This window comes from Antechinus flavipes, chromosome 3 (genome assembly GCF_016432865.1).
Source record: "Antechinus flavipes isolate AdamAnt ecotype Samford, QLD, Australia chromosome 3, AdamAnt_v2, whole genome shotgun sequence".
Classification (NCBI taxonomy): Eukaryota; Metazoa; Chordata; class Mammalia; order Dasyuromorphia; family Dasyuridae; genus Antechinus; species Antechinus flavipes.
The window spans coordinates 467,738,843-467,749,830 of NC_067400.1; positions in this window are offsets into that span (position 1 = coordinate 467,738,843).

Genomic DNA, 10,988 nt, shown 5'->3' on the forward strand with positions numbered 1-10,988 from the left:
TTAGTGTCTGGTATGTATAAAGCATTTGATAAATGCTTTGTTCACTTATTGTAAAGGAAGTAGATGAATATGAGCATGGTGAGTTTGGAGAATATATCTTTTCCCCCAAATAAAATAACTTCAGAGATCAAGGAAATTGAGTTATGAAGTTTGTACTTTACTTTCCTCCTGATTGACAACAAGACTAATGAGAATGATTCTATTTTAAAATATGTCAACTACTACCTTAGAGATTTTCTGTTAACAAAGGCATGTCTGGGAAGATGAATCATGGAGAAAATCATTTTCCCATAGAAACAAACCTAACTGTTAAGGGACAGGTCAGTTCTCCGAGAGCCTCCACAGCTGTGGATCATAGTATCTGAAGGAGCTGCAGGGCAGCCTTTGCTGACACAGGTGTTGCGGACTGGGAATGAGATAAATTGGAGGCAGAGGGAAGAGGAGAGAGGTCAGACAACGTAACAGCCACTCAGAGAGGTCAGAGAGGTCCGAGAATAGCCCCGGCCTCTCAGTCTCCTTGCATCATCCTGTCACAAGAGGAGATCCATTCTGGGTTGGACCTCCAGCAGCCACTGTCAGGTGACTCCCGTGTGTTCCAACACCTGAGCTTTAGCAACTTTGATGACCTCAAGACTTGCACTCTTTTCTTATTTCTTTTCTGCCTTGGAGCGTTGCTAATTGACTGTATACTCTAAGAAGGCATAAAGAACTTTTAAAATTCAATTTGTACCCTAAGAAGTTTAAATTACTACCAGCAAGCAGTCTTCCTTAGTGCACCAATAAATTGCTTTTCTTTTCATTTTGGCTATTCAATTCATTTGACTTTTGGTTATATGGACCTTTATGAGGGGTTGGATTTTCTCAAAGAATTTACCCTAAGAAATTCCCACAACAGTGTCTGTCTGTCTTTCTGTCTGTTGATCCATCAGTCTGTTTATCTATCTAACTAATCTAATTACCTACCCACCTACTTATCTATATACCTATCATCTACCAAGATATATACAAAAAAGACTCCTCCTTTAAGGAGCTTACAAAATACCTATACCAGAAGACTTAGTATACATATTATGTCAAAAGTCCTTAGAAAACTGCCTATGTTCTACACAATAGGTTAGAAAATTCCCATGATGTAAAGGAGTAAGAAGAATTTCCAAGAATGCCTTCTCCCTTCTCCTCTCTCCCTCTCTCTCCCCCCCTCCCCTTCTCCTCTCTCCCTCTTTCTCTCTCTCTCTCTCTCTCTCTCTCTCTCTCTCTCTCTCTCTCTCTCTCTCTCTCTCTCTCCTCTCTCTCTCTCCCCTCCCTCCCCTCATCTCTCTCTGTCTTTCTTTGTCTCTGTCTGACTCCTTCTATCCCTCTCTCTGTCTTTATCTCCCTCCCTCCCTCCTTCCTTCCCTCTCTCCCTCCTCCCTCTCTCTGTCTCTCTTTCCCTCTCTCTCTCTGTTTTTGTCTCTCTCTGTCTCTGTATCTTTCTCTCAATCTCTGTCTATCTCTGTCTCTGCCCCTATCTCTCTCCCTCTCTGTCTTTCTCTATGTGTGTGTTTGTCTCCTTCCCTCCCTCTCTCTCTGTCTCTTTCTTTCTCTGTCTCTCTGTGTGTCTCTCTCTGTTTCTGTCTTCCTCCCTTCCTCTCTCTTTGTGAGTGTATCTGTCTCTCTTTGTCTTTCTTCTCTGTCTCTGTCTTTCTCTGTCTCGGTGTGTCTGTCTGTCTCCCTCCCTCCTTCCCTTTCTGTCCCTCTTCCTCTTTCTTTCTCTCTCTCTTTCTCTCTGAGTCTCTGTCTCTATCTCCCTCTCCCTCTGTCTCTGTCTCTTTGTCTCTATCTCTCTGTGTCTCTGACTTTGTTTCCCTCTCTTCCTCTCTCTGTTTCTAGCTCCCTTCCTCCCTTCCTCTCTCTCTGTGAGTGTATATGTCTCTCTGCCTCTCTGCTCTCTGACTCTGTGACTGTCTCTCTCTCTCTCTCTCTCTCTCTCTCTCTCTCTCTCTCTCTCTCTCTGTCTCTCTCTCTGTCTCTCTGTGTGTCTCTCTCTCTGTTTTTCTTTCTCTGTCTCTCTCTTTCTCTCTCTCCCTCCCTCTCTTCCTCCCTCCCTTCCTCCCTTCTTGTTTTCTTTGTCTATCTTCATTCTCCCTGACTACCACTGGAAAAGTATCCTTTACCTCTAAGATAGGTCACTGGCCAAATTCTTGATGATTTTCTGGGGGAAAACCACTGTTCCCTGAAATGAACATGTGGTCAGTAAAAAAAAAAAAAAAATGAAGGGAAAATCTTTGCTTATTGCTTTACTTCCTATGCTATTTGACTAAATGTCTTTCGAAAAAATTCGAAAAATATGACTGGTCATTAACAATAAACATTCAAAAGCGGCTAGTGAGTTATGTTTTTGAGTGAGTGTTTACTCAATGAGAGACTTGAATGAGTCATTTTTTGGGAGAGTTCCCCAAATGCTTTCCATATTCCAAGGAATCATGTGTTACTAATATAGGCAGAAAAACCTTGATAACACTTTATTCTAACAAATCAAAGGCTTTTTTCACAATTAATAAAGAATAAACTCAACAGTGTCTTGAACTCTACATACCTCTCAGCCTCTTGTGTGATTAAAAAGATAGTTTTCTGTCAAACCATATCTTTGAAAGCCTGCCTATTCCTTTCTGGTACCATCATCAAGAATGTGTGTAGATTATTCTTGTGAATATTCTGCAGAAATGGTAGGCATATGAATCTGTAGTTAATATTTTTTCTCAGATTCATTTTTAGTAATAACAATATTTGTTGGGCTTTTTTTTTACAAGCCTTTAGTATTTTTTATTTTATTTTAGTAACCTTTATTTTAGTAATCAATCCTTCAATAGCCCCCAAATTTCTTTACTTCTAGAACAAACTTCTTTTGTATATACTTGGTTTTATCTAGCTAATCTTTTCATCTTTGTTTCTTTTAGTAACATTTTTACTTCCTTTTTTAAAATGTGACCAGATTTTTGCTTGGCTTTGCTTTATTTATGTCCAGATCACTTAAGATGGGAGGACCAATTTCTGGGAAAAGATCCTCTGCATTTTTTAACACATAGGTAGGATTAGCCTCTTTATCTGTGTATCTGGAAAAGGCTACTTTTAAAAACTTCCAGACTGGTATACTTGTTTTCTTGAGGTGTCCAGAGAGGGTGAAGATTGAAGTTCATCAGCCTCATGGGTGCCATGAATTAATCTGGTCAAGAAGAGTCATTTTCCCCTATTTTCCTTTTGCCCTGAGCTCCCCAAAATGAGCTTGAGCTTGAATGTTATTTCATTCTATTTCACGTGTCTTTTTCAATTGTCAGTGCAGATTGTGGAATCCTCACTGGAAGTAGGAAATCCCCATTGAACCCCAGGGCTGGAGCCATAGTGACCATTGCTGGCTAAGCAATAGTCAACCGAGTAAGGAAGCCCTGAGAAGTCTATATGCTTGGGACTCATGTCCAAGGGGTGAGGGAGAACTTTGGACTGGGAATTTATGATTGTGCTATATAGGAATTGAGCTAAATCATGAACCTAATTCTCTCCTCCTCAGAGTTTAAAGTGATGAGGGGGGATTATTATGTCCTTAGTGTTGAGGGGATTGTTTGTATTTTTATTCTTGCTACTCATTTGAAGTAAATATGCCTCCATGAAAGTTAATCTGACTTTTAAGTGGTTGAATGAGATTGAGGTACAGAGGGTGACTGACATTTGAAGAAACACTATTAATAGCATCTGGAGTTAATGACAGAGAATGTAGACCCTCCTAAATCCTTATCAAGGAGAAACATGGGAGAGGAGTAATATGCAATAAACCTGACTTTCAGGCAACATGGCTCAAAGTAATCCTTACAAATAAATTTTTTTTTACATATTACATAGCATATGTCTTAGCAATCAATGATTTAAAAATACAAATGGACTTCAGTTTAAATCCTGTAAACAACACATTATTTTTTAAATAAATATGCAAAGTTCTAAGAACAATTCTAAGTTCTAAGAACAGTAATACCAACAGCAATCCTATTCCATTAAGGCTGTGCATTAAAAATACTTTTTTTCTAGCAGCAAGATTATGAAATGTATTTTCAGCATTCCTCTTTAGTAATATGGTTTAGTTCCTAAGTCTTAATTCAGAATATTATCACTCTGCCCAGCAATAAATTGGATTTAAATAAATATGATTTATCATAGCATAACTATCCTTTGTTATTGTTTTTCTTTTTTTTAAAATTTAATCTGTCTCTCCCACTTCCTCCCTCTCCAATCAAGTTTGAAAAATAAAAATAAAGCCCTCAGTATATAATTACATAATTATGGGGGAGGGGGGGGAATGTTGCTTCTTTGGCCATATCCAGAAATACATGTCCTTTTTCTGCATATTTACTTAATTGTCTCTTATAGAAGGTGACGTGCACGTTTTATCTTCATGGTTTTAGACTTCTGATTTATCATTGTGTTGATCAAAGCCCTAAAATCTTTCAATTTTTTCAATCAAAAATTCCATTTTTATTTCCTCATATAATTTATCAAGGATAATGATATTAAAATATATAGTGGCTCCATTCTCATTCCTGGAGAAAACAGTTTGGAATTAGAGAAATGAAAAACATATATTGATATTTCTGTTTGTTGAATGTCTACTTTTATACTTAAATGTCTGCAAGGCGATCTGATTTTTTTGAGTCTTTTTTGCTAAGTTTATACATACGTGTGTGTGTTTGTGTGTGTGTGTGTGTGTGTGTGTGTGTGTGTGTGTGTGTTATCTCCTTCACTGCTTCTCAGCATATTGTGGGTTAATAGTATTGATAAATTTCCACTATTTTTCTCTGTTAGGTTTTATAAATAAGTTGGTGTTTTTGCTTTGCCATATACCTTAACTGCCATAACACCCTGGCAAAAAGATCAAGTGTTTCCTGTCTGAGGAGGTTTCTAGACCCTTTCTTACCACCACTACCACCACCCACAGTCTCTACTACTGACTGACTAACATCAGTTGACTTTTTTTTTTAAAAGTGATATTTCTATGTCTATTCTTTCATCCATTTCTCATTTTTCAGTAATTATAGTTTACTTAAGTAGGTCAGGTTAAAGCTACCTCAATTATAAAATATATCTTTTCATTTTTATTTTTTTCTCTTTATTTGGTTTCTATTGTGATCTCTGCTTTAATAGGTCAGTGGTCTGCCTTGTACAGAGACAACTGATTTAGAAATAGTTTCCACATTAGTATCAGTTTTTTCCTATTAATTATTAATATCAATTAAATGATATTGTTATCAATTTAGTTGTCAGTGGCATAATTCATTATCATCATCAAGTCTAGCATCTCCCCATTATTTCTTTAAGAATATGTGACACATAGCCAAAAACTCTATGTAATCTGAAGACTTTTGTCTCTCTTTTCTCACATAAGTCATGTTTTACTTTTTTTTAAACCATCTTTCCCTATTCCCATTTCTACAGCAAAGTGACTGAATATTAAAATATTTATTTATTTAACCTGAGATATCTTTTTGAGTAATTCATAAAAATTTTCTAGCTTCTCATTCTTTGCAATAAATGTTAGCACACAAGCTGCATTCATCTTTATGGTATTCTTTTTGCAAAAATTTATCATGAGCATTGAAGTATGAGATGACCAAATGTCCCATGAAATGATGTTTCTAGTTGCCTTTAGATGCATGATAAAAACTAATTTTGCCAAGTCCTTTATTTTTTGCCCAATAATAACCTGTAAACCATCTTTCTATTTATCTAAAACCTCTTTTTGTCTCTAATATTATTTATTGTGAGAATGTCAAGATCACTACAGCAGAGTTCTTCTTGTGGTACATCTGGTTGGTCAGTAGCAAGAACCTTATATTTAGAGTGCCAATATTTATAATGATATTCATAGAAGATCTAATATTCTGCGATTTAAAAAAAAATAACATCTTTCTTTTCTGCTATTGTTCTAAATCACTTGCAGCAGCAGTGGTCATTTTGGTGTGTTCTTATTTTTTTATTTTCATGAGTTGCCACAGCCAAACTGTTCAGCCTACTGATAGCAATACCATCTACAATCCTCAGAAAGTATGTATCATCCATTATAAGTACCATGTTCAACCTATTCAACATAATAGAATCTTCTAAATCTAGTACTCTGGTGACATAGTTTTAGGAAAATTTGGGTCACTTTCATAGGTACCTTGATAGGACTTAAGAATAATTTTCTTCATTGAAGGAGTGAGGGAATACCTTAGAATGTAAATTTACTTTCTTCTTCTAAGAAAGTGTTCTATGGAACTAAAGAAGAATGATAAATTTAGGAATGAAAAAAGCTTGATGAACTCTATGAAATTCAGGTTAACTCCAATCTGAGCATATTCACGTGGAGTTTTTAGACTTTCAATCAATTAGATTGGTGATTCAATTTACATAAATAGAGGTCTTTATTTGAAGTAAAACAAAGCTTCAAAGGAACTGCAGTGAGTAGCAGGATCTTCTGAGAACCCCAAGGGATCAATTAGTCCCCCAAAAATCATTTATCTAAGCAGTTACTTAATGGATTCTTGACTAGTACATGCTTAAATTCTAACGAGGATTGAAAATGGAGTTCTCTGAACAAGGTTGTTTTCTTTTTAAAGAGACAGGATCTCTTGACAATTGGTAAATGAATGCATTATAGTTGGTGATAAATTGATGGCTTTTAGCTAAAAAATATTTTTAAAAGCAATTCTATATAACTCTCCAATTCCACTCAGCAAGTATTTTTAGCACCCACGAGGCACTATACTAGGGACTTGGGATGCAAACAAAATGCAAACATTTCCTGCTTTCAAAGAGTTTACATTCTACAAGAGGGAAGCTAGGTGTCATAGTGGATAGAACACAGAGCCTGGGAATATAGAAAGACTCCTCTTCCTCAGTTCACATTTAAGCCTGTTTGCCTCAGTACCACAGCTGTAAAATAAACTAGAGAAGGGAATGGCAAACCACTCCAGTTATATTTATTTACCAAGAAAAACCCAAATGGGGTCATGAAGAATCAGACACACCTGAACAACCAAATGATAAGAGAATATCTGGTATGCATGTAAATATGAAATAATTCAAGAATGAAAAATAATAAATTCAAGTGAGATTTAATTAATTTAATTTTAATTAAAATATAATAAACTCAAGAAAGCATTAACAAGTGAGGGAACCAGTAAAAGCCTCCATGCATAACGTGAAATAGGTTTTAAAGGCATCTACGGAGTCTAAGAGGCAGAAATTAGGATGGGAGTGCATTCTCATATTTGTCTCATATCTGACAACTGCTTAGTAGTACAATTTGACTGGAATAGGCAGTGCATAAATAATGATTAGCATTTGTATAGCATATTTATTTATTTAATATTTCCCCCTAGTTACATTCACAACAATTCCTTTTTTGCATTTGTTTTCAAAACTTTTGAGCTCCAAGTTCTCTCCCTTATCCCCGTCCACAATTTAAAAATCACATGTGAAGTTCTGCAAACAATGCAGAATTTTTATAAACTATGTCATTTTATCCTTCTCTCCAGGAGGTTGTGTTATTATTATTCCCATTTTCAGAGGAGGAAACTGAGACAAATTAAGCGACTTACTCAGGGTTACACGGCTAGTAAGTGTCTGAAGCTAGTTTTTTAATTCAGGTCTTCTTGATGCCAGGTGTAGTACTCTAACTGCCTAAAAAGTAAAGTAAAAACATATAAGAACAAAAAGATTATAGCCAGATTGAGTAGAAATTTGAATGCCAGGCTCAAGATTTTGCATTTTTCTCCTAGAAGGAATAGAGTCACTTCAGATTCTTGAATAAGTCAATACCAAGATTGATTGATCTAACAGTTGAATTTGTGGATGACCTGGAGCAAGGGAGTCCCATTTCATTGTGAATGAACTTTTAACTACAGGGCAATAATCATGTAGACCAAATATCTTATGACTCATTTTTGTGTCAGGGATTGCAAATACATGCTCAAGTATTCCTTGTAGTAAATATTAGGTTTCAATGTGATTTTTACTATGTCATAGAAGCAAAAATGTTTTTCTCTGATGACATCCCTAAAATTAAAACAAAAGCCAAAAGAAAGATGTGATTTTAAATATATATTTTTTGTTTTATATATATCATTTCAGGATATATTGAATGCACAGAGTAACATCAAAATGTAAAATGAAATTAAAAAGTAGAGGAAAATACTTTGTCATGCTGCATAACCACAGGCCTTGACAAATATTGAGCCTAAAGGGGACACTTCAAAACAAAATAACTAAGCTTAGAAGATGCTATTGTGTTAATGGGTCTTTCTGAAGTGCTCTGTTAGATTCAAAATTTATTATCAATAATTCTGGAAAGGAAAAAAATGCTTCTTAAGAATAGTACATCCATTAGTCTCAAGGGATATTTATCAAAAGCCTGTTCTGTATATAACATATAGGTAATAGGAAAAAAAAACAAAGTTTAAGCTAAAAACATGTCTCTGCCCTTATAAAACTTGAGTAGAGTAAGAAAATCTAACCCTGTGATAAATTCAGAACAAAATATTAGAAAGGCACAAAGTGCCATTTATTATACTAATTAATATTATTCAATTTAATTATCTCTGATGTTACTCAGCATTTATCATGACTAGAACCTCCTCTTTTTTCAAGGAAAGTATTTATGTTGGTGTCACACAATTTCCCTCTGCTATGCCATCTTTGGGATCAAACAGAAGTAATAGATTAGCAATTTCAAGAAGTCAAAATTAAGAAAAACTAAGTGACACCATGGGATGTAAAAAAGGAATGATCATTACCAGTTAAGAGGAATAAGGAAAAGCTTCTTGGGGAAGCCAGAAAGGCTCAGCTGGATTTCAATGAAGGAAAATGGTTATTCCAAATGGAGGGAACAACCTAAGCAAAAGCATGAAGATGGGGAAAGGAGAACAAAATCTTGGGAAGGGAGATGTAGGTAATTCTTTTTGTCAACCTCTATAAGAAGAGGGGCTCACAGAAGTTATAGAATATGCAGTGGTCACCCTGGTGGTCTCTAAAAACAAGGATGAACTACACAAACACACACACACACACACACACACACACACACACACACACACACACCCTCTACACACACAACCCTGGCTTGCATGTATATCCCTGGATATAAATATATGATTGCAATGAATAGAAAATATTCTGTGGGGTAATATCACCTAAATCAGGTTAAAATGGAGTTGGATTCTCTCCACCTAGAATTCTTGATCTAAAATCCTTATTTAGCTATATCTCTTTGCCCCCAAAAGGAGCAGTTTCCCTAGCTTTCCCAACTTTTGTGGTGCAGACCACCAACACCAATCATCAAATCACTGGGATTCAAGACATTTCCAGGATAAAGAAAATCTTTCAAGGCAGCTATTTACTTCTGGTTAAAGTCATCTGGAGACAGCTAACTTTTTATGTCCCTGTATCTTTAAATAAATCATTTTCAAGGAAAGCCATTTTGAGTAAACCTTACAGTTTGGCCACAGGAATCTCTTGAATCCATTAGTTCATACTAAGACTGCCTTTGAAGTTCATTTTACTTAAATGTATGACATAGATTGAGAGCAAGGGATAAGAGATTGGCAGCTACTCAAATACCACAATGGCAACCATGGAGTTTTTTTTTAAGTCTAAAGGAAAATATCCAAACTATTAGACAGATCCTCCACAGAGAAGATAAGATATAGGCAAGAACCCCTGCAAAATAAATGGAGTTTGATTTGGACAAAGTACTCATATTGATGTAATCTTGCATCTTTCAAAGTATCAAAGTCTGTATTTCAATTAAAATATTGGGAGCCATTAGTATGTTCAAGCACTGCAAATTGGATCTATACCATAGCAGTCTCTGTAATCATTTTGGGTAAGAAAGGAGTCACTTTGGGTTCAGTTTTCCTGGTCTGTAATAATATACAGTTTTTCTTCACTGGATGTATCACTTTCAATATGCATGTCTGGATCAAAAAATCTTCATGCAGATGGCAGACAATCTCATTTTCTCACCCTTTTCCTAAATGAGTGTCTATCATTTGATTAAAAAGTCCAATTTACTCTGCCATGGGCAATAGGTGGTTGTGATGAATATTCTTGATGGAGTCCCTTTCTTTTTGCAAAGATGCAAGTTGTCCAGTATCTCATTTACTTTGAATGCATTAACTTCCCATTGAACAACTTTTGATTCTGAAGAATATCAAGATTTCTCAATAGAATTGATGACTTGTTGAAAGTCCAGACACTATATTATGATGTCATAACATCTGCTGCAGCTGTAGCTAGTTTGTGGAATTCTCTCAGTTTCCCCTTTAATTAAGAGATGTACTGAGTGTGAACTTTCTTCATCTGAGGTAGTAAAACACAAGTCAACAGACAAATATGGGTTTTTGCCAGCCCAGGTGTAGCCACACAAATCAATAATGATCCCAAGAACCAGACAATATTGATTATTAGCTCTGTTATAGTCATTGATAGACTTATTTGTGAAGAAAGAACTGTTAGGTAAGTCAGTATACTATGATGTTATGGGGAAACCACGTGCATTTAAGGGACAATAACAGAGATTGCTCATGTGAAATGTACTGCCAATGCAATTGCATGTTTACTGCTGTACTTGTAAATTATTGTTCTTTTTTTTGGAAGAGGATCAAAATGACATGACTATGTTAGAGTTTAATTACAGTGGGTCCAACTGTGGCTGATCAGACCAATACAAGCTCAGAATGCTCTGTAACAGATTGGACACAAATAGTCCATATGAACATTTGCGCTAACTTCTGGATATTTCAGTATGGATAGTTTCTTATTTTGCTGTTAGGTTCATTTGACTATATTATATTATGTTCATTCTGTAGAAATATCTATTTGCTCATTGATTTGCATTTCTGCTAATATTTACAGATGAGTAGTATTTTTGTATAAGTCTATGGATAGTGTTATTGAAGCTTTACAGTATTAATTATTACCCAGCT